The following is a 13,704-nucleotide window of genomic DNA, read 5'->3' as shown; positions in this document are numbered from 1 at the left end:
ACATGTATGCCATTTACTCAAAATGCATTACTCAATTCACCAAGGGTTATTTGAAAGCATCCTACAAACCTGTGATATCAGCCACTCAAAAGTAGAAGAGAAGCTACTGTATAATTAGATTACTCTGTCCTGTTAAAATAGATCTCTGATTCTCAGTTGTCACTGGTAAAACCTGACCATACTGTGAGATCATCCTCACCATAGGCATGGCAGTGGATCTAAAACTGATTCACTACCACTTTTGGAAGGCTACTTAAGAATGATCGTGGTCGGGCATGGCAGGGAGAGTTTCTTCCTTCTCCTGTCTGCGTGAGATGTGGGACATTTGAGAGACTTTGAACTTTTTACTGTGCTCATGGACTTCTTCATCAAGTTACGGTATTGTTGCATTGTTGTAACTATATGTTACAATTATGTGGTTTTGTTAGTTTTTGCAGTCTTGGTCTGTCCTGTGTTTTGTGATATCACACTGGAGGAAACATTGTATCATTTCTTAATGCATGCATTACTAAATGACAATAAAAGAGGACTACGTGTCTTCATAATCTAATAAATGCTAACCTAGAGCTCCAAATGAGTATGAAGTTCTCTAACCTCCACATCTTTCATTCTTTACTTTTGATTATCTCTATATCATCTTCACAACACTTCATGAATACAAAATAGAACCAAGTCATGATTCCAAACTGTACTTATACCTCTGGTCAAAACCCAGTGATGGTCAATTATCCTAGTAGTGCTCCTGCGTCTAAGATGCTAGAAGGTTACTCTCTTCTCGTGGAGTTGGTTGCAGATGGTCCTGACAGACATATGTCTTTACAATGCAGGGATAAGGCATTCTTTATATTTAAAGATGTATGCAGTGTTATTCTCCAAACATGTCACCTGTCCTTTTTCAATTTATACATCTTAATGGAACTAGATTGACCTTAATTAACCTGCAAAGCCATCCATTTTTGACCAAAACAGTTGGCTTTTGATTAAATTGTTTTACATTTATTTCAGTTTCTTTATTTTCTTCCCTCACTGGGGTCTTTTGCACAAAATTCTGCAAGAGTGAACATACTAGGCAGAATTGTGAGACTTTCTGTGTAGAAAGTGTTCGCCACCTCAGACTTCAACCAGACAGTGTTAGGCTATATCAATACAATAGCCATATATGTGTTTAATGTTAAAAAGGATTGTCAGCCAGCCAACAATTATTATGTTATTGCATTAGTTCTAACTTACTGTAAGTATCCTTTTTTTTATTAAGTGCAATCGTGAACAATAGCCAGATCAGAAATGCTGATCAAGTTAACTTGTTCCCAAAGAGAACTCTGATAGGCCAATCGGATAGTTCACTGCTGCTCAGTGATAGAACACCAAAAAAAATCATATGTACAATTAAGAAACATTAAAAAATAATAGAAATACTGGAGTCATGATGATCATGAAGAAGTCTGCTGGAAAGAGAGACATTTATACACATGCCATCGTCCATAATTCAAAGAGATTGAAGGATAAGGTTGCAGAGTGACAAAACGTGGCAGGAGCACTTGGAACTAAAAACTAATCCCTACTGGGAGAAAACAGCACCTGCTCTTTCCGCACTGTTCTCCAGCAGTTTAAGGATTAAGTCCAGTCGGAACATAACTCACAAGTGCTCTTGAAAGTCAGGTATAAACCCTACCTATTAACAACCAAGCATTGCCATCCTGGTCCCCTTCATGATAGCTAATGAAGGAGCATGTGACTTCCCTCCCAGAGATGATAGGTGTTTGTGCACTTGACTCTTGAAGGCTTGGACCCCATTGTTGCAGATGTTTCCAACCACAGTGTCTGAAAGGCTGATAGCACAGTGAAGGAAGCTTCTATCCAGTGTATAGGTTCTCGCATCGGGCATAGAAACAGCATGAGCAGGCATAGATATACTTGATCGTGTGGTGCACCGTCTCTCATTAGATGAAGGCAGCATGGCGCGAAGGTCTGCACGGCTGTGGCTGGTGTGCATTTTGTATAGCACAGTAGCTGCAGCAACCTGTCGTCTGTGGTGTAAGCTACTGATGGCTAGTTTCTCACAAGCTGTGGCTTCATCTACACCTATAATGCTGAGAGCCTTTCTTTGAATGGAATCAATCTGGCTGAGGACACTATCTGAGGCATTCATCCATGATAAGCAGGTATACTCCATGATATTTCATACCTGGGCTTTGTAAACCATGGCTCTGCCCTCTGTCTAGTTTGGATGCTACTTTCTGCAGTACTCCAAGCCTTTTGGAATATAGAAGAATTGGGTGTGATGCTTGCTTTACACAAGTTTTACTTTTTATTGATGTCAACAGAGACCAATATAGGACAATGTATAAATACAGATTTCCACACAACTGTATTACTATTCCACCAATGGGCTCGGTTAAAATAATTAACTCAATCTGAATCCCAGCCATTGATGTGAATACAAATTCTTGGTCATTATAACTAAAAACATACAAGGAAGGAAATACTGATATTGCTAAAGCAATAGACATAATCACAACATGTCCCAAATCATTTTAAACTATTGAAGTACTTTTTTAAACTCAAGGCGGCAGACAATATTTACATAGCATGATCCCACAAAGAGAAATGTAATATATGTTCCTGTTTTAGACGTTACTGAGTATGTTATGACATTTTCTGGTTGTATGTTCATATAGTGTACTTTATTTCTGTGATTGGTTTTGGACAATGGGTTAAATGACATCTCTTGTTGAACAGTGTTATGGGAACTTTACACCTCCTCTTGGGGAGGAAGACGGCATCTTGATTTAATTTCTCCACTTTAGCACAAGTGCAGGGCTTGAAAATAATTGTATAACCATGTAATGATAGTCCATCTGAAGATCTGTTAAAAGCTTCAGAAATTTCCAGGGTGATGGTGACTTACTAGAACTGTTTAAAAGCAAATAAATCCACTGGACCACAACATAGACTAGAAGATTATAGTGGGACAATCATTCAGAAAACTATTCTGCTATGAAGGGTTCCAGCATTTCACTAAAGGCAATGCTGAAATAATTATCTCTGCTCATTTCTTCACTCTTCACCCTAGCTATTTGCTGTTTGCCAACAACATTGTAATTACATCACCACATGGGAAACATTCACCCCTGTGAACCAAACCACATGAACCAGCTTAACATCTTCTGATTCGTTTTAGCTTCTTTTGGAGTGCTGATCTGATGCTTGCACTGGGGCACATGTTCAGCTGTTTTTATCTGCTATTGGAGTAAGCTGAACAGGAAGTTTGTGATCTTGCAATTTTTAATATTGCCCTGCCCACTTGAGATATATATCTCGTTGGTATTGTTTCTGGAGTTCATTAAAACATGGTTCAGACATTAAACCTTTACGAATGCTCTTAGTCATAATTTTACTTCTTTCCTGTTTTCCTTTAATTTTCTTGCTTCACCTTTCCTGACTTTTTTCCAGCTCCGCTCTGATGACGCCAATGAGTGAATTAAATCAGTTTGTGATTAATACTTACTTGACCATGAAAGTGTAAAATGCTGAGCTTAATTCTTTCAGCCAATGTGTTGCAGGCAATGAATAAAGATCAGAAATGAAACTATTCCTGTTTCCTCCCCCACCTCATTTCCAGCTCAGGTGCATTGAAAATTGTTCTATTCTCTCAAATTATACTTTAGCTAAGGTCAACTAATGGGAGAGATTAAAGAGCTTCTTATGCATGTACTGCTCTCAATGATGAGACATTAATCATCCATTAATGATCTTGGGATGCTTAGGGCTACGTTCAGAACAGCAGAACCATGCAACAAATTTAGAAATAGCTTGCCTTCTGTACTTGATCACTCTTGAGGTCATTCTACAGCAACAAGGTAGCTAAAACCTTTGCAAAATAAAATTGTTTCTTTCCTAATGAAAATTCCTTTAAATAAATATAAACTATTATTTAATTCATTTGCACAGCCATTTTTGAAGGAAGCTTTGCAGAATCAAGTCTATGTAATCAGATCCAATTTCACATTGAATGTTTTAGTGAAGTAAGAGTTAAGTTTCAAAAATGCCAAATGCACAGTGACCTATGTATTTAAACTGACCTATGATCAGTTACCTATTAGGACTAATTACTGTGTATGGGACACTATGAAGAAGTCATTCACAATGCCCATTTTTCCCCTTTTTAATATTAAACATGTTAGTGAAACATTTGTAATCAACTCTAATAAATATTACCTTATCTATGTTTATCCAGTTACAGGTATCAATTATTAGCCCACTATTAAAGCATTTTCAGCCAGGAATGTGAACACTAAGATTTCTAACTATTGACTAATTCTACAAAAGGTTGATTGAATACCTTATGACACATGCAAATAATTTTCTTTCTTTCATCATTCTGACAACTTTATGGTTTCTACTTTTCCGAAGGCATTGATTGCTGAAATAGAACTTAGAATGATAAAACCTATTATTATGTGAAATGCTAAACACTCTAAGTTAATTTTTAAATGGATAAAATTAAAACAATAAACAATGGCTATTATAAGCTCATGAGGTTGCAGTCTTGCTGAATTATCTTTAGTATTTTCAGAGACTGTGACAAAGGACATTGTTGACAGTTGTGTGTGTGGTGTTCTTATATTTTAGAAAAGATTTTGAGATGCATTGCTGTGGAAGTTAAGTAAAGAATGTTGACGTCAGTGGAAATATTTTGCAAGTGACATGTAATTAGTCAGTGGATAGACAGAGATAATGGCAATATGAAGTCAACTTAGGACCAGTAGGATATAGAATTTGGTTTTAGATTTTCTTAATTTATGTCTTTCCATACCATCCTGAGCTCTAAATCACAAGCTCAGTGACATGTCGGGAAGCCAATCAGTCAGCCATGGTGGGTGACCTCAAGTCCTTAAGAGCCCAGCTGTGAAATGGTTCAAACTTGCTGCAGAGTATTCTAGCCCAGTGAGTTGGGTAGCATTGGCCACATTTTTGAAAGGATTCACCCAAGGTTATCACCTTAATGCAATCAGTGGAATATGCAATTGTTATAACACCACAATGAATGATTAACAATGGAAAAGACATGACCATTCACTTCTCCCGGTTATATATTTATTTATTGCAGCCAGGGACAACCCCTTCAGTCCCTTCAAGCCACACCACCCAGCAATCCCTGGATTTAATCCTAGCCTAATCACGGGACAACTTATAACGACCAATTAGCCTACCAACTGGTACACCTTTGGACTGTGGGAGGAGACTGGGGAACCCAGAGAAAACGCATGCAGTTGTGGGGAGAATGTATAAACTCTTTACAGACAGTGTTGGGAACTGAACCTAGGGTTGCCTGTACTGTGTAGTGTTGTGATAACTAGTACGCTACCGTGCTGCCATTTTAAGGAACAGGTGCCACATAATGAAGAAAAAGAACATCTGTGAAACCAGCTGTGAGGTTCAGAAATCCCTCAGTTTTTATCTGCCATTTTAAATTAAAGCAGACGAGTGAATATGTTAACTGGAATGGTATTTAGGATCATTGATTCCTGTGAGTTAATCTTAAAAAATGCAACAATTTCTTTAATAGCTTTCAAGAGTTATGCACTTGAAATTAAGAAAGCAGACTTTAACTAAAATAAGATAATTCTGGACTATGTTGCAGTAACCTTAAAGGAAAAAAAAGTTATTTAAGCTTACAAATTCCATGAGCATTGTGTTATAATTGTTGGTTTGGTTGTATGTTGCTTTTTTTTGTTTCACCAAGAGGTCAAATCTGAACTTCCTGTGCCCAAGTGTTTGTTGAGAGCACTGTTTGATCTGCTTTCATCTGCCTCACATGCAAGCCAGGATTAAAAAAGTTGTTTCCAGGGTATGGAGCAGGACCCTAACAAATACAGTTTAGCAACACTATGACAATTTCCATCACCTTGCACTAAAATAGACTCCTTTATGTTCTAATTGTGTTCTTTCTTGTAAAAACTCTGTAAGATTTGTGGTTAACTTGTTTTTCTTGTGAATGCTGCTCATATGCTGCTATGTGCCTGTGATGCTGTGCAAGTAAGTTTTCGTTGCACCTGATATTCCTACATATGACAATAAACTTGACTTTGAGTATGACAGACAAGGATAATAGTGGGAAAGTGAAGAGAGAGAGAGAAGGAATTTAGTAGGTAGACATATGCCTAAGTTAAGCAATACCTATTTCCTGCAGGCAATGGGAGAGAGGTGACAGGATACTTCAAAACCCATGATATCTTCCTTGTTATGAAGCATTCAAGATTGAGAGCTGGAAATGGAATTAACTCTTTAGCCTATTGTTGATTGGCGAGATTAAGACTCTGTATTATCATCCCAAGTACCAAAACAGAATTGTCATGTTTTGAGAGGCATGTATTTCACATGCAAGGAGTACTACAGGAAAGGCAGATGTACTTTAAGCATAGATCAGTACATGGTAGCCATTCATGAGACTTGATTGCAGGAGGGGCAGGACTGGCAACTCAACGTTCAGAGGTTCAATGTTTCAGATATTACAGAGAGGGGGAGAGGGTATTTCTCATCAGGGAAAATGTCACAGCAGTGCTGTGACAGAACAGACTGGAGAGCTCATCTACTGAGCCAGAACAGACCGGAGAGCTCGTCTACTGAGCCAGAACAGACCGGAGAGCTCGTCTACTGAGCCAGAACAGACCGGAGAGCTCGTCTACTGAGCCAGAACAGACCGGAGAGCTCGTCTACTGAGCCAGAACTGACCGGAGAGCTCGTCTACTGAGCCAGAACTGACTGGAGAGCTCGTCTACTGAGCCAGAACAGACCGGAGAGCTCGTCTACTGAGCCAGAACTGACCGGAGAGCTCGTCTACTGAGCCAGAACAGACCGGAGAGCTCGTCTACTGAGCCGGAACTGACCGGAGAGCTCGTCTACTGAGCTAGAACAGACCGGAGAGCTCGACTACTGAGCCAGAACTGACCGGAGAGCTCATCTACTGAGCTAGAACTGACCGGAGAGCTCGTCTACTGAGTCAGAACAGACCGGAGAGCTCGACTACTGAGCCAGAACTGACTGGAGAGCTCGTCTACTGAGCTAGAACAGACCGGAGAGCTCGATTACTGAGCCGGAACAGACCGGAGAGCTCGTCTACTGAGCTAGATCAGACTGGAGAGCTCGTCTACTGAGCTAGAACAGACTGCAGAGTTCGTCCGCCGAGCCAGAACAGACTGGAGAGCTCATCTACTGAGCCAGTGTGGGAAAAAATGAGAAATAAGTAAGGGATGATCACGTTAATGGGACTATGTCATAGAGCTCCAAATAATCAGACGGATTTAGAGGAGCAAATTTGTAGAGAGATGGCAGAGAGTTGCAAGAGATGTAAGATTGTGATAGTTGGTAATTGTAACTTTCCAAATATTGTCTGGGACTCCAATACGGCAAAGGAATTGGATGGTATTGCAGTTTGTCAAATATGTTCAGGAAAGTTTCATTAATCACTATGTAGAAGTCTCAACTAGAGAGAAAGAGCGATATTTGATCTCTTCTTAGGAAACATGATGGAGTAGGCGACAGTGAGTGTGCAGAATCTAGTGATCATGATTCCATCAGTTTCGTGATAATTAAGGAGAAGCATAGGACTGGTCATTGGGTTGAGATTCTAAATTGGAGTAAGGCCAATTTTGATGTCCTTAGAAGGGATCTGGCAGGCTTTGATTGGGGTAGGCTGTCTTCTGGTTGAATGATGCTTGCTAAGTGGGAGGTTTTCAAAAATAAAATATTGAGAGTAAAGCTCGTGTTGGAATAAAAGGCAAGGCTAATATTTTTAGAGAGCCTTGATGATAGAGAGGTATTGAGACCCTAGATTAGAACAAGAAGGAGGTGCATATCAGGTACAGGCAGTTAGGAGCCAAGGAGGCACTTGAAGAATAAAAGAAATGCAAGAGAATACTAATGAGAGAAATCATATGAACTAAAATAGGACACAAGGTGAAAGATGGGTTCCTTTATTTATATTAAGCGTAAGATGATAGCAAGGGACAAAGTTGGTCCTCATGAACATTAGTGTGGTTATCTATGCGTGGAGCTGAAAGAGATAGGGGAGATCTTAAGCAACACACATCAAAGTTGCTGGTGAACGCAGCAGGCCAGGCAGCATCTATAGGAAGAGGCGCAGTTGACGTTTCAGGCCGAGACCCTTCGTCAGGACAGGGTCTCGGCCTGAAACGTCGACTGCGCCTCTTCCTATAGATGCTGCCTGGCCTGCTGCGTTCACCAGCAACTTTGATGTGTGTTGCTTGAATTTCCAGCATCTGCAGAATTCCTGTTGTTTGCGGGGAGATCTTAAATAATCTTTTTCACATCTATATTTATTCAGGGGACAGACACAGAGACTATAGAACTGAGGCAAAAGAGTAGTGAGGTCATGGACTGTATATGGAGGAGGTGCAGCTATCTTGAGGCAAATTAGGAGGGCCTTTTGAGGGTCTCCTCACACCCTGTGGGAGCAAGTGTTGTAGTTCCAGGGGCACTGGCAGAGATATTTAAATTGTCTCTTGCCGTGATTGAGGTGCCGGAGGACTGGCTGTTCAAGAAAGGCTCTAAGAATAGTCAGCAAATTACAGGCCAGTGAGCCTGAGGTCAACCATGAGTAATTTATTGGAAATATTCTAAGGGAATGGATATTTAAGTATCTGGATAGATAAAGCCTGATTAGTGATAATCAACATAACTTTGTCCATGGTAGGTTGTGTCTAATCAATCTTATGGAGTCTCTTGAGGAGGTTACCAAGAAAGTTGATTAAGGAAGGGTAATAGATGCTTTCTACACAGACTTTGATAAAGTTCCATATAGGAAGCTTATGCAGAAGGTTAAGTCACTTAGCATTCAGGAAGAACTAGCCATTTGAATTCAACATTGGCTTTGCAGGTGAAGACAGATTGTGGTAGTATATGGTTGTCTCTCTAAATGCAGTCCTGTGACTAGTGCTGTACTGCAGGGTTTGGTGTTGGCTATATTGTTGTTTATCATCTATATTAATGATAAGCTCTATCCTCAAATTTGAGGATGACACCAAATTGGGGGCATAGTTGACAACAGGGAAGGCTATCAAAACTTGCAGCGGAAAACGACACAGTTGGGAAAATGCTAAAAAATGACATTTGGAATTTAGTGCAGACAAGTGTGAGAAGTATGGTCCAGGTACAGGTGGATGGGACTAAATAGAAGTTCAGGTTGGCATGGACTAAATCAGCCAAGGGGCCTGTTTCACTGATGTAGTACAGGTTTCCCCGCCATCCGAAGGTAGAGTGTTCCTATGAAACAGTTCGTAAGCCGAAATGTCGTAAAGCGAAGAAGCAAGTACCATTTATTTATATGGGAAAATTTTGTGAGCGTTCGCAGACCCAAAAATAACCTACCAAATCATGACAAATAACACGTAAAACCTAAAATAACAGTGACATATAGTAAAAGCAGTAATGGTATGATAAATACACAGCCTATATAAAGTAGAAATACTTTTCCACAATCATTACTGCACTGTTCTCCATAGCGAAAATCTCACGCAAGTGCTGTTGGCAAAAACACGGCGCAAGCGCTCTCCAGTAATCTTTAAGCTATGAAGCTGCCAAATCATACCAAATAACACGTAAAAATACACAGCCTATATAAAGTAGAAATAATGTATGTACAGTGTAGTATCACTTACCGGAATCAGGAAGACAGCGCCGAGCACACTGATGATGGTGTGTTAGGCTGAGTCGGAGTTTGGGTGGTGCAGTGGCTCCCACCCTCCAGGCTGCTGAGTGATACATTGCTGCGAAACATGCACGGGTGCAGGGGTAGCTGGGAGGCACACAGCACATCTTTAAGAAAAAAGCTGAAACAAACATGCTAAATTAATTTGGTGCCACCCGGCACGTAATTGTCGGCCCAGATCAGTGCCGATTTCCGATTGTGTTGTCTCTGATCTGGGCCGACAATTACGTGTCGGCGACACCTAATTAATTAGCATGTTTATTTCGTCTTTTTTCTTAAAGATGTGCTGTGTGCCTCCCGGCTATCATTGCATTCTCCGCGAATTGGTATCTGTCTGTGGCCTGGGTGTTGGGGTGGTGGGACACTGGGGTGTTATCTCGTCATCGTCTGTTTCCATTAGGGCAGGCAGGTCTCCTTCTATGACTGCCTGCCTCGATGTCGAAGGTCGAGGTTCGTCGTCTGCTGTGGCTGATGTGGAAGGCTTGCTTGACTGCTGAGCCTTGCGCATTTTTCTATCACACAGTTCTTTGTAAGGACTCAAACCATCCTGCAAATATCCCCTAAACCGACATACCCTTTCAAGATTAATGTTGTACTTTATCATTCCTCATTCGGTTTCGATTGTTATCCTTTTTTCTTCCAATTGCATCAGCTCTTCATCTGTCAGTTCTTGGTCATGGGATGCCAAAACTTCTTCAACATCATGTTCGTCAGCTTCCACAAGCCAAACTCACTTTGTCCTTACTTCGTTCACCACAATCGAAACACTTAATTATGTCTAGTTTTACGCTAAGTGTAACACCCTTACAAGCTCTTTTAGGCTTTTCCGATACCATAGAACTCATCTTGCAAACGGCTGCTCACAGGCACGTGTTAAAGCGATGCTGGTGAGAATGCAGTTCCGAATCTGGGGGAGAGTGGCTGCTCGGGGTGCGTGCTGCCTTTTTCGCGCGCTGCTTTTTTTTCGTAACAGTGAAAACACCTGAAAGCGAAAACAGGGTACTAATGCAGGTCTTTCGTAACAGTGAGGTTTCGTAAAGCAAATGTTCGAAAAGTGGGGGACACCTGTATTCTACAATTCTATATATAAGGAATTCTAGATTTTTACTGCAAAGAGGGAAGAATGTTATAAATTTGTTTATAATTTGTGGAATTATCACTGTGTTACCATAGTTTTTTAATTCTCTCACCATCTTTCACAGATATATGGTGCCCGGTAAATTTTCACATCCAGCTTCTTTGTTCATGTATCAATAACTTTCCTCTGCCCACCAACACCCACAGTTGAGATTTGAAAATTCTTTTCAAGATTCATAATTCCAAAAAAATTGATAACAAGATTAACCATTCAAAGGTTAATTCTGCAAACTGAAATTGCTTCCATCAGTGTTAATGTGCGGGAGGTGTATACATTACTGTAATTGATTTCCTTATTTATTATTTTTTCTATATTATGTATTGCATTGAACCGCTGTTGCTAAGTTAACAAATTTCACGACATGCCGGTGATAATAAAGCTGATTCTGAGAAACTAGACCAGTATGTCAATGTGTCTCAGAGATACCCCTTCCTTTGGCAACTTTTGAGGTTTGCTAGGCTTTCTACATTTCCCTATTCTGTAATTTGTTGGTTGTGTCAGCCTACTCTCTCAATCATTGATGCAAAGTAAAGAAGCGACTTGTCTTATCTTGCTCAGTCCAGATAAGCCATTTCACTTGCATAGTGTAGCCACTAATCTAAACATGGCTGCAGTTTTATGCCAAGAGACTCAGAACAGATTTCTTCCTGTTGGTTTTGCAGCAAGGATGTCGACAAGGATGGAGAAGCCATATAATGCCTGAGGTAGACATCTATTTACTGTTTTGGCATTTTCACCTTTATCTGTGGTCTACAGTTGCTGAGTTTTTTACTCTCTTTGTACTTACTCCCATGAATGTCCTAACCTGACATTCGTTTCCTCTGGCAAGCTGAGCTGTTGAATATTGCTCCTGGTGACATGATTCTTACCTAAATAAATCAGTCTTTCTATCACCAATTTAATATGATCCAGTGAGATGGAGGTGGGGAAGGGTGAGGCAGGGTGGGTGGATGATATATCCATGCTCAATTGAACGAGTTGTCCTGTTCTGAAGGAACAAGTTAAAGGTAGTTGTCATTGTGAAATGATCAGAAAATATGCTGTCTGAACTCCCAACCACGTTAGTAGTCCCATTTTCAGCTCAATGATACCCAGCTCACTAAGTTTTGATTGTTCTCTTTAGCTTCTCAATAAAATTTGGTCAGGAGATGTCCATAGTTAACACCAATCTCCATCTCTCCTCTTTTCCCTATTTCTATTAGGTTAGCACGAGACTGGCATTAAAAAGCAACTGCAGACATTGAAAATCTGAAATAAAAATCGGGAATGCTGAAAACACTTAGCAGCTCAGGTAGCATATGTAGAGAAAAACAGAATCAACATATCTTTTTCCCAGTTTATTTATTATTTCCTTCTTTACATTTGCTCAGTTAGAACAGTATGGATACTAGGCAGGATAGTTGAATGCTCCTCTTGTGGGATGTCAGAAGTCAGGAAGACCTCCAGTATCCCTGATGACTTCACCTGCGAGAACTGCATCCAGCTGCAGCTTCTAACAGTCTCGGTTAAGAAGTTGGAGCTGGAACTAGATGAAATTACCAACCCATTGATTCCCTCTTTAACTCTTTTTGACAATTAAATTACCAGCACGTCTTTGGAATGTGGGAGGAAACTGGAGCACATGCAGGAATTCAATGAGTTATGGAGAGAACATGTAAACTCCACAAAGTCTGAACTGGAGATCAGGAAATCCACTGGGCCTGTGTAGTTTTAGTCAGCAATCGCTGTGTCATTTCAGATGGTAACAGCAATTTTTATAGTCACAGGGTCATACAGCATGAAAATAGGCTCTTTGGCCCAACTCATCCATGCTGAGCAAGATGCCCTTCTAAGCTAGTCCCATTTGCCTGTGTTTGAACGATGTCGCTCCAAACTTTTTGTATCCAGGCACCTGTCCAAATGTGATTTTTAAAAAAAATTTGTTATCTTACCTACCTCAATCGCTTCCTCTTACAGCTCGTTGCATCTACTTATCACCTTCTGTGTGAAAAAAATTGCCATTCAGGTTCCTATTAAACTTTTCCTTTCTCACCTTAAACCTATGCCTACTATTTCTTAATTCCCCAAACCTGGGCAAAAGACGGTGCAATCATCCTATCTATGTTTCTCAATCTCATACACCTTGGTCAGATCATGCCTTAGTATCCAATACTCCAAGGAATAAAATCCTAGCCTGTCCAAAACTGATTTGTTAGGGGCACTGCCAAATGGAACTGGAACAACCCGGATGTATTAATCAGGCATGCAGAACCCTACATTTAACAGCAAGAAGAATCACTCATTTCTTTCACTATTTCAAAAGAATCTTCAGTGATGAAGAGGTTTATTGCAAGAAGAGTTAGTTGGGGAGAAGTGGTGCTCTATGTTTTATGAATAACAATGAAGTTTCAGGAGTCTTGAGGGAGTCCTGTAAGGTGATAACAATTTTCTTCTGTTTGTCTATAGTGTAGTACATTTAGTGAAAAAAAGAATCATCAGCATTTTCTGCAACAGGTTAGTTTGTAACTGCACTGCCTACATTGATACTGACTCATACGGGTCCTGAAAGGTTGCCAGTTTGTGCCTCACTTTTTTCAGTTATATAGGCTTAATTGTTAGAAGTTGGATCACTGGAATTAGATAAAGAACTCCTGGAGAAAATAAGTAACCAAGGTTTGTATTCTTGCTTCCAGTACAGAAGATCCTGAAAATTGTTTGTGTGTACATGCTGTATGCAGGCAGGTTCTGACTTGGCTATGATTCAGTGCTTCCCAAATGTATGTATAACTATTGAAATTTGGCTGCTTTTCAAACAACACATTACATAGATATGTACAGTTGTGCTGAGCGATTATTA

This window comes from Mobula hypostoma, chromosome 4, assembly GCF_963921235.1.
Source record: "Mobula hypostoma chromosome 4, sMobHyp1.1, whole genome shotgun sequence".
Taxonomy (NCBI): domain Eukaryota; kingdom Metazoa; phylum Chordata; class Chondrichthyes; order Myliobatiformes; family Myliobatidae; genus Mobula; species Mobula hypostoma.
This window is presented reverse-complemented; position numbering follows the sequence as displayed.